Consider the following 16798-nt stretch of genomic DNA (forward strand, 5'->3'; position numbering starts at 1 on the left):
ACAGTATGGGGTACCTTAAAAATCTATACATAGAACTACCATATGAGCCAGCAATCCCACTCTTGGGCATATATCCGGACAAAACTTTCCCTAAAAAAGACACAGGCACCCGCATGTTCATTGCAGCACTATTCACAATAGCCAAGACATGGAAACAACCTAAATGTCCATTGACAGATGAATGTATTAGGAAAATGTGGTATATATACGCAATGGAATACCTCTCAGCCATAAAAAAGAATGACATAATGCCATTTGCAGCAACATGGATGGAACTAGAAACTCTCATACTGAGTGAAGTAAGTCAGAAAGAGAAAGACAAAGACCATATAATATCACTTGTATGTGGAATCTAATATACAGCACAAATGGACCTTTCCTCAGAAAAAGAAAATCATGGACTTGGAGAATAGAGTTGTAGTTGCCAAGGGGAGGGAGTGGGGTGGATGGGGGGCCTGGAGTTAATAGATGCAAACTATTGCCTTTGGAATGGATTAGCAATGAGATCTTGCTGTGTAGCACTGGGAACTATGTCTAGTCACTTCTGATGGAGCATGATAACGTAAGAAAATAGTATGTGTACATGTATGTGCAACTGGGTCACCATGCTATACAGTAGGGGAAAAAATTGTACTGGGGAAATAACAATTTAAAAAAAAAAAAAAAAAAAAAACAGAAAAAGAAAAGTTGTAGACTCCCAGCCCTCCCCTCCGTCTCAAAAGCCTGTCTCAAGAGTTAATGATTTTAGAGTTCCCATTGTGGTGTTGTGGAAACGAATCCGACTAGTATCCATGAGGATGTATGTTCGATCTCTGGCCTTGTAGTGGGTCAAGGATCTGACATTGCCATGAGCTACAGGTCAGACATGGCTCGGATCCCACGTTGCTGTAGCTATGGCATAGGCTGGCAACTGTAGCTCCAATTTGACCCCTAACCTGGAAACTTCCATATGCCTCATGTGCAGCCCTAAAAAATTTTTTTAAAAAAGAGTTAATGATTGAAGGGATGTGAACATGCAGTGACAAAACTGGCAGTAGGTCCTGGATAACTGGTAAGAATTTAAACAATAAATAAGCCATGTGGCAGTTACAGAATATTTAGTTCCTCCCTGAAGTACCCAGAAAACAGTATCTGATACCCATCTTCTCAGTTGTTCTACAGATGCTAAAACTCCCACCAAATCAAAAAAGTTAACTACTTGATGACCATGAGCTCATAATATCCAGACCTGCCTGAACCTGAGGATTAATGAAGTTAACACTTGTGACACCACCCTGTTACCTCACTATCAATCAATCAGAGAATTGTGTGCAAGCTGATCACACACCCTGAGAATCCCCTCCCTCACCTGGCTTTTAAAAATGCTTCCCTGAAACCCAGAGAGAAGTTCAGGTTTCTTGCAGATGAGCCTCCCCATTCTCCACTCTGACCTGCAATAAACCTTTCTCTGCTCTAAATTCCAACATTTCAGTTTGTTCGACCTCACTGTGCATTGGGTAAAGGAACTTAGGTTGGACAACAATGAAACTATGGTCATTGCTGTATCATAACACAAAACCAGCCGGCTAGTTCCTTCAAACTCTTATCAAACTATATATTCTGAAGAAATCATGCTACAGAAAAATCACTCTTTTATTATGTCTCATTCCAGTCCTCCTCAGGTCTATACACAACAGACCAAAATTTCTGTTCTCTCTGAGCATGCTGCCAACATTTTGGTTAACGGTATGATTTGACACAATTTATGAAAGAATAAAGAAGTTTTCATCTTAAGAATAACAATTCCCAAAGGGAATTCATTTTAATTGTGGCACACACTGAGTTTAAACAAAGGTAACAATGTAAATTAAATATCGTGGACTCCAAAACCCCACCCTTGAATTAACTGGAATGTCAGTCTCTGTGCACCCACATCTTTTGGTTTTGTATTTACTACACCATGATGGAATTGCCTACCTCCTTCACTGAAATGTGACTCACCTGGAAAAAACTGAATCATTGTTTTTTACATTTTACTATTTTCATGGTACTAGATAGTTAAAAAATCTTCAACAAAAGCCTACTATTAGGAGTTCCCCGTCGTGGGTCAGTGGTTAACGAATCCAACTAGGAACCACAAGGTTGTGGGTTCAATCCCTGGCCTTGTTCAGTAGGTTAAAGATCTGGCGTTGCCGTGAGCTGTGGTGTAGGTTGCAGACGTGGCCTAGATCCTGCGTTGCTGTGGCTCTGGCGTAGGCTGGCAGCTACAGCTCCAATTAGACCCCTAGCCTGGGAACCTCCATATGCCACGGGAGCAGCCCTAGAAAAAGGCAAAAAGACAAAAAAAAAAAAAAAGGAAAAAAACAAAGCCTGCTATTAATGAAAGGATAGGTAGAAAGACACATTACTTAATTGACTAATTATTTAATTGACAGGATTTCTTTCATTTGAAAATTCCCTAAAGAAGTTATATTGGTTTTATAGTAATTTTATCTATGGGATTTCTATTGCTGCCAACTAAATATTTAAACAAATGACCATGCTTTGTTCTTTGAATCAATTTTCTTTGCCTTTTTCAGATGGAAAATATGTTTTAACTAAAATCTATAAAATATATAATAAACTAATCAAAACAAGCTGATGCTTTGAACTTTTTGGTGGCAACCTGAAACCAATGCAGTGGAATTGCATTGGGCGGGGTGGGGTGTGGGGACCGGGGAGAGTTGGGCATTGCTCTATGCTGAATACTAAGCATTTTCCTACTTGAAAAAAAACAAACATCATAATATAAAATTGTCTTTACAAAATGAAAGTGTGATGGTCCTTTAATACTCACAGGTTCTCAAATAACTATGAGCTACTCCTAAAAATAACATTATGCCAGTTTTAGGATTCTTTAATCCTCTTCATTTTCTCAGTTTCATTGATTTCAGAGGCTTTGATCTCTTTCTCTAAAAATTATATGATTCCTAAGGTATCTAAAGAGCCAAACAAACCTAGAGGGTAAAAGGGATGAAGTAGTAAAATGTCAATAACCACAACTCTAAGGCCCTAAAGGGAACTACATTTCTTGCTTTAATTCAAATTATCAGTGATCTGATATGGCAAGAGAAAAGAAATAACTTCAATTCAACCCAACTGTGTAACAGAAAATCATTTCTGTGTTTGGATATTTTACCCAAAAATAATCCCTGGAGAGGTTTTCAACTTCGCTGATGCCTGACAATAATAAAATAAGCCATTAATCTCTTCTGACTAATCCCAAATATGAAATTGAATGTTAAAAATCAGATACTAGAAATAGAAGCCTCCGTGTCTCCACTGCTTGAAAAGGTCAAGTATTGATTTTCCTTTTTAGTTGTGGGATTTTTTTTTTTTAAAGTGGTTGGGGGAGGGGTGCATCTTTTGTGTGCTGGCCTATGAGTGTGCATGTCTGAGTGTGTTTGTGTCTGTGTTTCTGTGGTAGATAGGGGGAGGTGGTACCAATTATTTGTAATGGAAGTATTCATGGCTTTTGAAAACAGCCATTGAGGACGAGGATGAGAGGGAGGCAGGCTGCATTTCATAATGTTAATTTCCCTATTTGCTAGGAGGCATGTGAGCCTATAGATTCTGCCTCTGCTAGCTCTTTTACTTGATATGGAATATAATAAAGGGGCTACAGAGAACATTTCAGAAAAATCTGGAGACTTAGATTTAATGCAGCTAAGCAGCTAAAAATAAAAATCTTTAAGGCCTGATCAAACCAACCAAATATCTGGGGTCAACTAGAAAACTAAAATGCCTTTCTCATGTTATTTCAAATGGAATCTGGGGTCAAAAAGCATAACAATGAACTCCTTCTTCCATTCAGGATACTTCTCAGATTTTGTAGCTATTGTTTCAGTTTATCAGTATAGTCCTGAAACATAGCACTGCTTTGTAACCCTCTAAAAAAGAGGAACTATGCTGAAATACTGACAACCACTCCACTCACACCATGACAGAAAATAGATTTAAAGAAACCTGGCTTTTTATAATAATGAACATACCTAACAACAGTGTGTGTGTTTATACTTTTGCACATATACATATGATGTCACAGGGAGTACAGGGTCACATGACTGTTATTCATTCAGCAGGCACTGGGTATGCAGCAGTCATTAAAAAAAAATCCTGGCCTTTATAAATCTCACACTCTTGGGGGAGGCAGCAATAAACATGACTGGTAACATAGGTGAAATAGACTGTATACTACAAAGAAGAAAGTACTAAGAAAAAATGAATCACGGAAAGGAAACAGGAAGTGTGTTGGGGTAGGTGAAATTTTGCATAGGGTGGCCCATGAAGATCTCACTGAGAATGATGTTTTCCTAAAGATCTAAGATAAAGAGCATACATCAATAGAGGTTGAACACAGGAAACAGACACTTCTGTTTGTCGAGCAGAAAAAATTATTCAATACAGGGAATGATGTGTTTACAGAATCAAGGAGGTCTGCTACTGATTTAAGGAGCTGAAGGACTCACCATGTTAGCAGTGATGGAGAGAAAAGAAATTGGCAGCTGCTACTATCACCATCGTAGCGCCAGTGCCTAGACAGAGGTGAAACAGGACGGACAAGATTCTGAGGCCACCAGTGCAACTGTCTGAAGCTAGGCAACTGCAAAGCTGAAAGGATGACCTCTCCCTTGCTTCCACATTTTAAATTGCTCCTAAGTGCATATAATGGATGGACATTATTCATACCCCAGATTCTAGAGAATCTAGATAATTATAGAGAATCTAGACTTTGGCTTTCCAAATGGAATGAGGATTGAATTAAGCTTGAGACACCCTATTCAAAAGTTCTATCAGTGGGAAATTAATAGGAAACAGAGTGCCCAGTGGCACAGGTATTCCTTAGGCACTCTAAGATTTTGCCTTTTTTCTCTGAGTGATATTGGAAGTCATTAGAGACTTTCCAAAAGAAGAGTGACATGATTCAGCTAATGTGTTAATAGACTAGGTGTGGCTGCTCTTCTGACACTAGCAAAAAAATTGTGGAAGAGGTGAAATAATCCAGACAAAATTTAAGCTTTCCTACGAGCGGTGCCATCAAAAGTGGAGAAACAGTCATATCTAGATGTATGCTGAATGTAGACTTAACTGAATTTACTTTTAGATTTCGCCTATTTTTTATTTTTGGCCTTAAAAAGGGCCCAAAAGGGCCTAAAAGGGCCACACTCACAGCATATGGAGGTTCCCAGGCTTGAGGTCGAATCAGAGCTACAGCTGCCAGCCTACGCCACAGCCACAGCAATGCCAGATCCAAGCCACGTCAGAGACCTACACCACAGCTCACAGCAATGATGGATCCATAAACCACTGAGCAAGGCCAGGGATCGAACCTGTGTCCTCATGGATACTAGTTAGGTTTTGGTTCATTAACCACTGAGCCATGACGGGAACTCCTACCTTTAGATTTGCTGTGAAAAAGGAAGAAAACAATCCAGAGTCATTGCAAGGTTTTGGTCTTTGAAGCTGGGAGGAATGAATTGCCATTAACTGAAATGCCAAAGATGTTAAGAAAAGTAGGATAGTGTGGGGGAGGGAAAGATGAGAAACTTAATTCCATACATGTTAAGCGAACATTCAAATATGATTTCAAGTAGGAGTTTGGACATGTGAATCTGAAGTTCAGTTAGTATTTAAGGATAACATCAATTTACCACAATAATCCTGTGCCTGCTTGAAAATTATGTTGAATATAGAAAAATTTATCTCTGATTGTTAGCTTGTAAAGGACTTTTCCCCTTTCCTTTAAATTAGTTCATATGATTTTCTGCAGTTAAAAAAAAAATTGCCTTTATTTAATCACATTTTCTAACTAATATTAAGTTGGTTGACCTCTTGTACAATTCATCCATGTCTGTAAGATGTTGTTAAGAGAGTGATTAAAAGTTAACTGAAGATTAAGATTATTGAGCACAGGGGACTCTCTGTTACTTTCAAGGAGCATCTTCAATAATTCTGGAAGCAGAGTGCTTCAGTCATCCAGACCTGTGAAGCCCTAATCCCTTCTGTTTCAAGAGATAACCATTTATTTCCATTTCCAAGTGAACTCATCTGCTCACATGGCCTGAGCTCAGAAGGAGTGGAATCCAATAACTGCACAAGGGCCGAACTTCCTTTGGTCCCTCAACAAACTGAGCCGTCCTCACAGGACAGAGGCAGCTTCAGTGGTCACAAAGGCAGCCATGAGGGACTCAGAGATAAATGAGTAACTGACAGGAATACAAATGGAAGCCTTTGAAAAAGGACTGCTCTGAAAGAGGGATAAATGCACATGCTCACAAGCACTTATACAGAGGCACACAGAGAAAAGACAGAGCTGGGAAAAAAAGAATCACATATCTTAGAAACTGGCAAACAAGAAGAGGAACAAAACATTCTCTGCATATAAAATAATATTACATTATTATTATTCTACTCAATTTCAATGCAATATATTCATTTGCTTTAAACTATTTATAGAAATATATATTATTTCTCTTCTAAAAAAAACAAGTATTACTGCTTGAGTTATTAAGCATTAAAGATCCTTAAACCACAAAAATATATAAGCCTAGGAGTAGGAAAATAGAGATGGGTAACACACTACTATGGAGGGGGCAAAAGAAAAAGAAGCTAAGATAGCTACAATGATACACAGACCTGACAGCTTATTCTGACTCCTGCTTTGCAAATTTAGAATTAAAACACTGAGAGTAGCTGACCAATAAAAGCATCTTCTAAGTCTTTTCAAATAGTTATCTCAAATGAAGGAAATAAAAATTTACATAACTTGCCTAAGGTAAAAATTAATGAAAGTCTGGTTTGGAAAACCATACTCCAAACTGCTATCTCACTGTTGTTTCCAATAAAAAATACTGTTTTGGGAAAAAGACGTCAATCAGGAATCAGACACCTCAACATCTGGATATGGAACTCATAAAATGATGGCATTCTGTAGTCTGAAAAGACTTCACATGTCATTTAGTCAGTGTCATCTTAAAGTTTTCCAAATGAGGACTGTTTTTAAAAATATAAACATAATTTTCCAACTGCCACACGACTGCAGTTGGACTTTTTGACCCTAGTGATTGTGGAAGTATATAAAGCATATGAATTCAAGGCCTTCTTGCAATTATTCCAAGGTTCATAATTTGGAAACTACTGATTTAGTCCCAATCCTCTCATTTTACAGAGGGGAATCCAAAACCCAGGGAAATTAAGGGAATCACCCAAGGACATAATGCAAGTTATTCAAAGAACCAAGACTGTGACTACTCCATGCTGCTTTCCCTCCTCTTTCATTTGGGAACAATTTCTTTTTTGTTTCCTTCTTGGCATCTTGTGGTTGTAGTTATCATGAGATTTTAATTCTATTTTGAGTGTTGGGTTGACTTGGCAACCCTATTTTCCATACAGCCTCTACTTCATTCCAGTAGAGGATCCAATGATGTCTCTGTTTTCTGCTACTGATTGATAAGGTGCCAACAAACTTTGAGGCAACTCAAGAAAAGAGAAATTCATTAAAAAATAATGATGACTAAATAAAATTACTAGGAAAAATAAATTTGGGGTGTTTATCTTTTCCATCATTCAAATGATGAATTAAACTGAGTGTTTCAATTAACTCCATTCTTTCCTTTGCGTAACAGGGGAAACCTTTCTATGAGGCCTTATAAAAGTGGAAAGATAAACCAAATGCTACACATATTTTATAAAACATAGGTAAACAGTTCGGCTAAACAAATGAACACAATTTTCCTTACCAAGACTGCTCAGACATCTCAATTATTAATACACATTATGAATCTTTGGGAGAAGTTATGGCATTAAAAAATATGTATCAAAGCATTGTTTTCTTAAAGTTAAAAACATGACCGCAAAATATAATGTGGGCCTATGGCAAAGATTTATTTAATTCATTCATGTAAAAACCAGAAGAATGGTGATTTAAGCAATAGAAATCTACATAGTCCATCAAAAAAAAAGACATGCCGAAATAAATTTGGTAAATTAGAGACAGAACTGGTTCATGTCCAATAGGAAAAAGTTTAACCTTCTATTCCTCAGAATTAATTTGCGTCTCTTATCTCACAAAGAATTAACATGTACTTCACAGAACCTGGCTCCTAATCAATTCTAAATTGTACTTCAAAAAACAAGGGGAATTCTCACTGTGGCTGAGCAGGTTAAGAATCTGACTAGGTGTCCGTGAAGATGAGGGTTCAATGCCTGGCCTCAGTCAGTAGGTTAAGGATCCATTATTACCATGAGCTGTGGTGCAGGGTGCAGACGTGGCTCAGATATGGCATTGCTGTGGCGAAGGCCGGTAGCTGTAGCTCAGATTCAACCCCTAGCCTGGGAACTTCCACATGTGCCTCAGGGGATCGCCTCTTAAATAATCTGGAATGGGCTTGTTAGATGATGCTCTGGATTCATTTCCCAAAACTGTTGTATTCCTTCCTTTGAAACTTCCCTTTCAATATAAAAACTAACTTCACTTTTTCACTTTCTTCAATAGTGGCAAACTATGAAGAGCTTGTCCTTCCCCCCCACCAAAGACTTCTCCAAAAAAGCAGCTAACATTGCCCATCACCCCATTTCCTCAGAATCAGAAGGTGGGCTGGTGCCCTACCTGAGGCTGACTGCCATTTCTAAACCCTGAATACCCAACCCTTCTTAACTCTGTTTTGGAGGCGTTTTTTCAGGGCATGTGCCCCTTTACTCATTCTCATTGCCATTATTTTCCAGTACCTAGGGCATCATGGTCATTCTTCAAATATTAAAGCATCTCCTTTGAGTCTTCCTTCAGTAATCCCACACCTTGATTTCAATATGTACCATAACCATTCAGTTTCTGATTGTCATCACAGTTACATTTGTTCTTTGAATTCGTGGAGAACTACAACCCCTTTACCCCTCACATTGCTCCTCATTAAACCCCTTCTCCTTTCAGTTACTGTCTATTTATTTTTGATTCCATGAGCCATCCCTTCAATATATTTATTTCCAAATATGTTCAGTTGCATTCGAGCCTTCTTGTTTTACCTGAGGAAAGTATAATGTTCATAAACAAAACCTCTACAACAATGATCAGAGACAACCTTGAATTCATAGAGACTTCTTAAGACTGCTTTAGAACTTTTTTCTTCCTTTATGAAGGATAGATGTAAGGACAGCATGGAAGATCAAAGCGTGAGTGATCTGGAAGGCAAGCATAGAGGTCAGATCCCTTTTGAATGACTCAAACAGAAACAACAACAACAGAAGAAAATCTTAGAAGTTGAACTAATATCCAAGATGAGTTGAGAATATTATCTAAGATTTGATGGTCTAGGAAGCACTCAAATTTATTGGGTTATAGACATATTAGGCCAAGAAAAGCCAGCTGGAGATTACTGCAAAGATTTCAGCGTTGACCTAAAATCAAAGATACAAACTGGAGCCAAAAAGGGGTGTGTGTATGTGTGTGTGTGTTGGGGGTAGGGATGTTGAGGGAAGGGGCACTCTTCCCCAGGTGCTAGGATTCAGTAATGACTAGAGAGTAAAGGAGCTAACTGCAGGGTGTGTATCATTCCTTTTGAAAACAGAAGCTGAATCTCAGGTCCAGAAGGGAAGCACTACAATGTCTCAGATACCACCAAGATGCCACTCAGAAAATTATCCTTAACCAGAAACACAAAGAATGGGTCCTTCTACGAGTCAGGAACCTTGTGAGTCAGAATGTGAGAGCCCAACACCAGGAAAGGACAGCATTTCACCAACTTTTGGTGAGGAAGAGCCCTGCAGGAGTGCAGCAGAATGGGGCAGGAGATTGTTCATCCTTGAGAACCCTAGGGAGAACACACTGATATTTGGTGCATGCTGCTTGTCACCATAAGGGTATGCTTTGAATCACATTCTCTACTAAAATGTTGGTAAATAAATTAACCCTTTCCCTGATATCCCTATTCCTCATAATGAATTAATTCTGAACACCCAGTTACCACTTTCTATTTGAGATGCAGTGGAGACTACATTGTCCCAAAGAGAAAGGGTCTCAACTTTTGGGTCTGAGGTTGTTGGCAGCAGGTACATGAACCAGAGTTGAGATGAAATGAGAGGTCACAGGGAGAAGGAATGGCAGTTAAGACCCCACATCCTTCTGATTCGGCGATGGGACAAAAAAAAGAAAAAAAAATGTGGCTAATATAAACCATTTTCATGGCTCTGATCAAGGAAAAAAGGTAATTGTAGCCACATTAACTGAAAAACAGAATTCCTTTTATTTAATGTTCCATAACTTATTTTTTCATAGTGATACCTATGGCAGGAATTATACTGCCAGTCCGACTATAATTTCCAGTTGACCATCAATGCTAGAAATATTTTGTTCTAAATATTGAAGAATTAAATTTTCATACACCAGTGGTAGAAGCAATATTAAGTTATAATGAATGATTCATGGTTTTAGTTTAGAAGTCAATTACAATGGACAATGCATATCAGGGTCACATGGCCAAATATTATTGAAGGAGATATTGTGGTTTTATAATAGTGAAGCTAGAACCTCCCCCCCTTAACTCATTTCTGGTACTTGCATTTTAGCTAGAGAATCTTGAGCTGATTTTTGTTTGTTTATTTGTTTTTATGTTTTTATGGCCGTGCGGGAGGTACATGGAGGTTCCTAGGCCAGGGGTCGGGTTGAATCAGAGCTACAGCTGCTGGCCTATACCACAACCACAGCAACATGGGATCCGAGCCACATCTGAGACCTACACCACAGCTCACGGCAACACCGGATCCTTAACCCACTGAGTGAGGCCAGGGATCAAACCTGCCTCCTCATGGATACTATTCGGATTAATTTCTACTGAGTCAAGGTGGGAACTCCCTTGAGCTGATTTAGTTTGAACTTTATCCTTGGTGGGACCCTGTGATAAGACACTGTATTGTTAATCAAGGCTATTCCTCTGAAGTTTGAAGGCAACTTTAAGCCTTTTACAGAGGTAGGTTTATTTTAGAGCGTAGCATAATGCACTGAAACTTTCAATTGGCCTAAGAATTCCTCAGATAGCTGTGAGACTAGGTTAAAGGAGTACTCTCAAGACACAGATAAATCTTGATGCAATTAGTGGAATTTTTATAATCAAAGGCAAATTCTGTCTTTCTGGTGGTTAAAATGTTTTAGTTTAGATTTGTTAGTAATATTTTTCTAATTGAGAATATTATGAAGGGAGAATAACCCATAAAACTTCCTTTCAGATAATATTTATTGATGCTTCGTTTTTAAATTAACAAAAGTAAAATATGTTCTTGTTTAGAGAATTCAGACAGCAAATAAAGGTATAATGTAAAAAATGAAAATCTGGTGCCTGCCTCTCGTAGCACCATTTTCTTGTGTATTTCCCAAAATATGTAAGCCAGCATGATTTTATGTATTGTTTTTTAAAACAAACAAGGCAATCACTCTAAACCAACTGTTGAGTACATTTTTTTTTCCACTTAATACTGAATCTTGGGCAGTTCTGGCACTGGTACACACAAAGATACTTTTTTTTTTTAATACAGCTTCAAATTATCCTGTTTCATTAATATGCTCTAACTTTCACATTCAGGTAGTTTTTTGCTTCATATTTTACTACCAAACATTCATCCTTTGTTTGATCCTAATTTTATAAATCACAACTTTTTATGAAGTACTAGTTTATATGCTATTTCAGATGTATTCAGATGTAGAGTTAAAAAGGTGGGACTCAAGTAAGAGTAACCAAATGTTTTGAATGTTTCAGGTTTCTGTTATCAATCACCTTATCTTCATGTTCTATGAAGTCTAGTAAAATTTACACAATTCACATTAATATCCCAAAGATTACATAGAGAATCTCTTTTGCTATTTTTTCCTAACTCTGAATTTTCACTACCAACCTAATTCTATATCCCAGGTCACTGTTGATTTTCTGGATAATACAAATTACTACAAACTAAATGAACCCAAAGTTATCAGATATACTACAACCATTAAGATTCTAAGATTCTTTTTTCATGATTTATTTTATGTATTTTACATCTTGTGATGTAAAATATATTTTATGGGACAAATATTTCATCCTATTCCACCTCATTTAACTCTTTTTGCCCTAAAATTTAATATATACCAAATCTGATTATTGAAGTCAAAACAGAAAATCAATTTAATGAAAAAGAAATCATTAAATTCCTTATCTGACTAATTATTTGCCCATCCAGCTTCTTGATTCAGGCAAAATTATCACTGGGTATCTTTGTACCAATATAAATGAAACCTGCTGTCAATCTCTTCCATTATTTTTCCTTAAAAATATAACTAATTCTTCTTTTAACTCATTCACCTACTCAGCAATAAAAAGTTCTCCATTGTGAAAAGTCACAGTCACTTATCTTTACATTTCCACTTCAAGGTAATAGTCAATACTGCAACCTAGTTCTTGCTTAAGGCAACTGTGTGCTCACCTTTACCTCCAGCTTACATCCTGAAATGGGACTACTTATCTCTTATACCCTAACTGATTCTGACAATTGATTTTCTCAATCTGTTACATAAGCTCCAAAAATTTTTATATGACCTCATTCAACAAATATAAAAATGAATTAAGTTACATAAGAGGCCTATTCCAAAGCTCATTTTGCTTTGTCTTTCTTTTCTTCTTCTTTTTTATTTTTTAAAGATAAACATCAAAAACAAGCCATTTTAAAGCCCAGCTTTAATACCATATAATTTTCTAGCTGAATAGAGCACTGTAAATACTCTAGTTTAATTGCTCCCATTTATTTTGGCCAAGTCACTCACTTGATAGAATTGGATATTGAGACCCAAAGAAATGAAACAAATTGCCCAAGATCTTATAAATGGAGACATGCAAATTATTTCTTATTTTTTTTTACTTCCACTTATTCTATAGTGCTAAAGTTAAAAGAAAAAAGAAAAAACTCTATGCCTATGTCTATGTTTCAGAAAGACATATCCCCAAATCTTGGGCATCATCAGAGTGCAAAAAGTATTATGAATTCTCCCAAATCAAAACTTTTACCTTCCACCAATGAACAAATACTTCATGGCAAAATATAGAAGAAATTAGCAATCCTGGTTCATCTGAGGGTAAATTAATAGAGAATGGATACATGGCAACCAGAATGCAAAGTGATAGAGTGAATTAGCAGATGACAAGATAGACAATAATGACCTAAACAATTAAGATGAAAACTATAGTAGTAGAGCCTCAAAAAATAGTCATCTGGGGAGTTCCCGTCGTGGCGCAGTGGTTAACGAATCCGACTAGGAACTATGAGGTTGCGGGTTCGGTCCCTGCCCTTGCTCAGTGGGTTAACGATCCGGCATTGCTGTGAGCTGTGGTGTAGGTTGCAGACGTGGCTCGGATCCTGCGTTGCTGTGCCTCTGGCGTAGGCTGGTGGCTACAGCTCCGATTCAACCCCTAGCCTGGGAACCTCCATATGCCGCAGGAGCAGCCCAAGAAATAGCAACAACAACAACAACAACAAAAAGACAAAAAGACAAAAAAAAAAAAAAAAATAGTCATCTGGGACATCAGGTACCTCTTAATCTAAAACACAGTTTTTACCATGCTCTTGGATTAGAAGAATCATATTATCAAAATGACTATACTACCCAAGGCAATCAACAGATTCAATGTAACCCCTATGTAATTACCAAGGACATATTTCACAGAACTTGAACAAAATATTTTAAAGTTTGTTTGAAAGCACGAAAGACACAGAATAGCCAAGGACATCCTGAAAAAGAAAAATGCAGCTGGAGGAATCAGGCTCCCTGACTTCAGACTATACTACAAAGCAACAGTCAGCAAAACCATATTGTACTGGCACAAAGACAGAAACATAGATCAGTGGAATAGGATAGAAAGCCCAGAATTAAACCCATGTACCTATAGTCAACTAATCTATGAAAAAGGAGGCAAGAACATACAATGGAGAAAAGAGAGCCCATTCAATAAGTGGTGCTGGGCAAACTGGACAGCCACATGTAAAAGAATGAAATTACAACACTCCCTAACACCATACACAAAAATAAACTCAAAATGGATTAAAGACCTAAATATAAGACTGGATACTATAAAACTCTTAGAGGAAAACATAGGGCAAACGCTCTCAGACATAAACAGCAGCAATATATTCTCAGATCCACCTCCCAGAGTAATGACAATAAAAACAAAAATAAACAAATGGGACTTAATTAAACATAAAAGTGTGGAATGGAAATGCTATAAAATTGGGTTGTAGTGATCATTGTACAACTCTAAATATAATAAAATTCCCTGAGTAATTAAAAAATAAAATGTTTTTTTAAAATGGCAATACAATAATTTCTGCCCAATTTATTTTTTCCTCTAATCTAAATGACATTTATTATTCCTGAAGAGGGCACTTAAAATTACTAGTAACTCTTATAATGTTTCTAATTCATAAAAATTATCATAGTTTGTATAATACTAATACACAGTTATTTTTCAAATCTACAAAGGATCTAAGATTTAAAAGTGTGGTTTGGTCTTCCAAAATCTACTAGGTGGAATCAATAATCAACAGATTTGTTTGTGAAATTTGAGAAAGGCACCTATGAAGATATTTGAGCAGAAGGCTCAAATCAAGACCAAAACCCAAACATCACCCAACAATACAGCATTGCACATGTGTGAGTTTATGTGTTGAGTATGTATGTGGTAATATCAAGATGTTTGTGCATAGCATTTCTTTTTTAAATATATAATGCCTTTTGTTACTGTGATGAATAATTCATCAAACAGTCACTGGGGTGAGTGTATGTATATTTAATGTGGACGGTCATTTTCTATTTTTAGAGTTCCCTACCCTAACTCTAGAATGCTTCTAAATTCAATTTATAGAAATACCATAAAATGCCATTGTCTCCTGATGTGACAATCTGCAATTTTAATTATTACTAGACTTTCAGGTTCTTCCAATTAATCTTAGGACAAAATACTATAGCTTAAATTTAATTTTTAGTCATTTATATTTCATGCTCAGGCTGTTCATTTGGGAAATTGAAATCATGACTTCAGTGATATGTGAGCACCACTGATAATCTCTGCCACCTGAATGTCTGCTCCTTAGGCTGTTGCTAGCCATGCTCAGCTTCAACATTTAATCTGTTAACTCCTGAAACTAAAAGAAATCAAAAGGTGGCTCTAACTACTTAATTAGAAAGCAGCCCCTCTCTTGTAAAAGGCATTGAGGAAACTGGGTGCTTGTTCTGGAACAAGGAAAAATGACAGTAAGGATGAAAGATCACAATCATTTGCTTCTGTTTTCTTGGCTAATAGCAACATTTTTGAGGCAATGGAAAAATGCGAAATTCCTTTTGGTTGATAGTAATGCTAAGGCTGGAATCACAAGTGTTGAGCAAATTTCATTTGAGATTGCTAGAAAAGCCAGCATACTGAAACCCTCGTTTGAAACTAGCTTGTTCGCATTATTTCTAGGGGAGTAATAATCTAATGTATAAAATGATTTTTGCTGAATGTCAGAGGTTATGCTACATTTGGCAGTGCAGCTCTTGAATCTTCATAAAACATGACTAAACCTTGAAAAGAAATAACCATTTGATGTTATGTTCTCCTCCACAGAAAGTAGTATTATTGGAAAAAATATTTTCATTACAGTAAAATTACCATTGTGCCAGATAACATTTTACTTTCTACTTTTTCTCATCTTAGGAAGAAAATATTCTAACTCCACAATAACAAAAATATGATCCTACCTTCAAATTCTACATAATAAAAATTTCATTTATAGTTAACTTAGCCCTTTTGAAATACCAGATGTTTTAAATTCTGTATGTTATTTCAGGATGCAATTTCGTAAAAGCAAATTTATATTATTCTTTTGACTTGATGACACTGATTTGTTGGAATATCTTAGTAACTTGTTAAAAAAGAGAATGTGTAAACTGCTAGAGGAATCAAGTAAGTATAAAATTTACTTTAAATTAGCAAACCAATGTATACTGTACCTTGTAAAAAATGTAAGAACTATTATAGAAATTTTAGTTTTAACCTTTGATTCATCAATTCATTATTTATTCAATTACTAAATATCTACTATGTGCTAAGTTGTGCTGTTTTGTCTATACCTATGAGACTCTGAGCTTTAAATTAAATATCTTTCCATTGACTGAAGTGGCAAACCCTAAACCAGTGTCTTAAAATAGGATAATGAGGAAATTTGATAACTTCACTTTTTTTTCATTGAAGTACAGTTGAGATAATTTCACTTTTAAGGGTGTCTCTGACTGTTAATAGCAAGCCAGAAAGTACTTAGGTTAAAAATTGTGTTTAAGATGATCTTAAGATAGCAGTACTTTATTACCTAAGCCAGAACATAATCTTTTTCTGAAATCTCTATTTTCAATAAATCAGCAATTGACTAGATCCCACTTAACAATGTTCAGTTTAGTGTAAGGGTGAGGACTCTGAATATGCCCTTACTCCCACCCTTCATAGGGCCCTATCAAAACCAGTTACAGAGTAAATCTGATGACTCATACAGTTGAGTGGTTTTATTTTTATTTTTTTAAAGCATCATGAGACAAATTTCAGTCACTAAGAATTATCCTGGGTATTATTCTTTTTTTTTTTTTCTCATGTTCTCACATTTTATTTCAAAAAATGTTTTGTTTTTTTTTGTCTTTTTGTTGTTGTTGTTGTTGCTATTTCTTGGGCCGCTCCCTCGGCATATGGAGGTTCCCAGGCTAGGGGTTGAATCGGAGCTGTAGCCACCGGCCTACGCCAGA

This window comes from Sus scrofa, chromosome 8, assembly GCF_000003025.6.
Source record: "Sus scrofa isolate TJ Tabasco breed Duroc chromosome 8, Sscrofa11.1, whole genome shotgun sequence".
Classification (NCBI taxonomy): Eukaryota; Metazoa; Chordata; class Mammalia; order Artiodactyla; family Suidae; genus Sus; species Sus scrofa.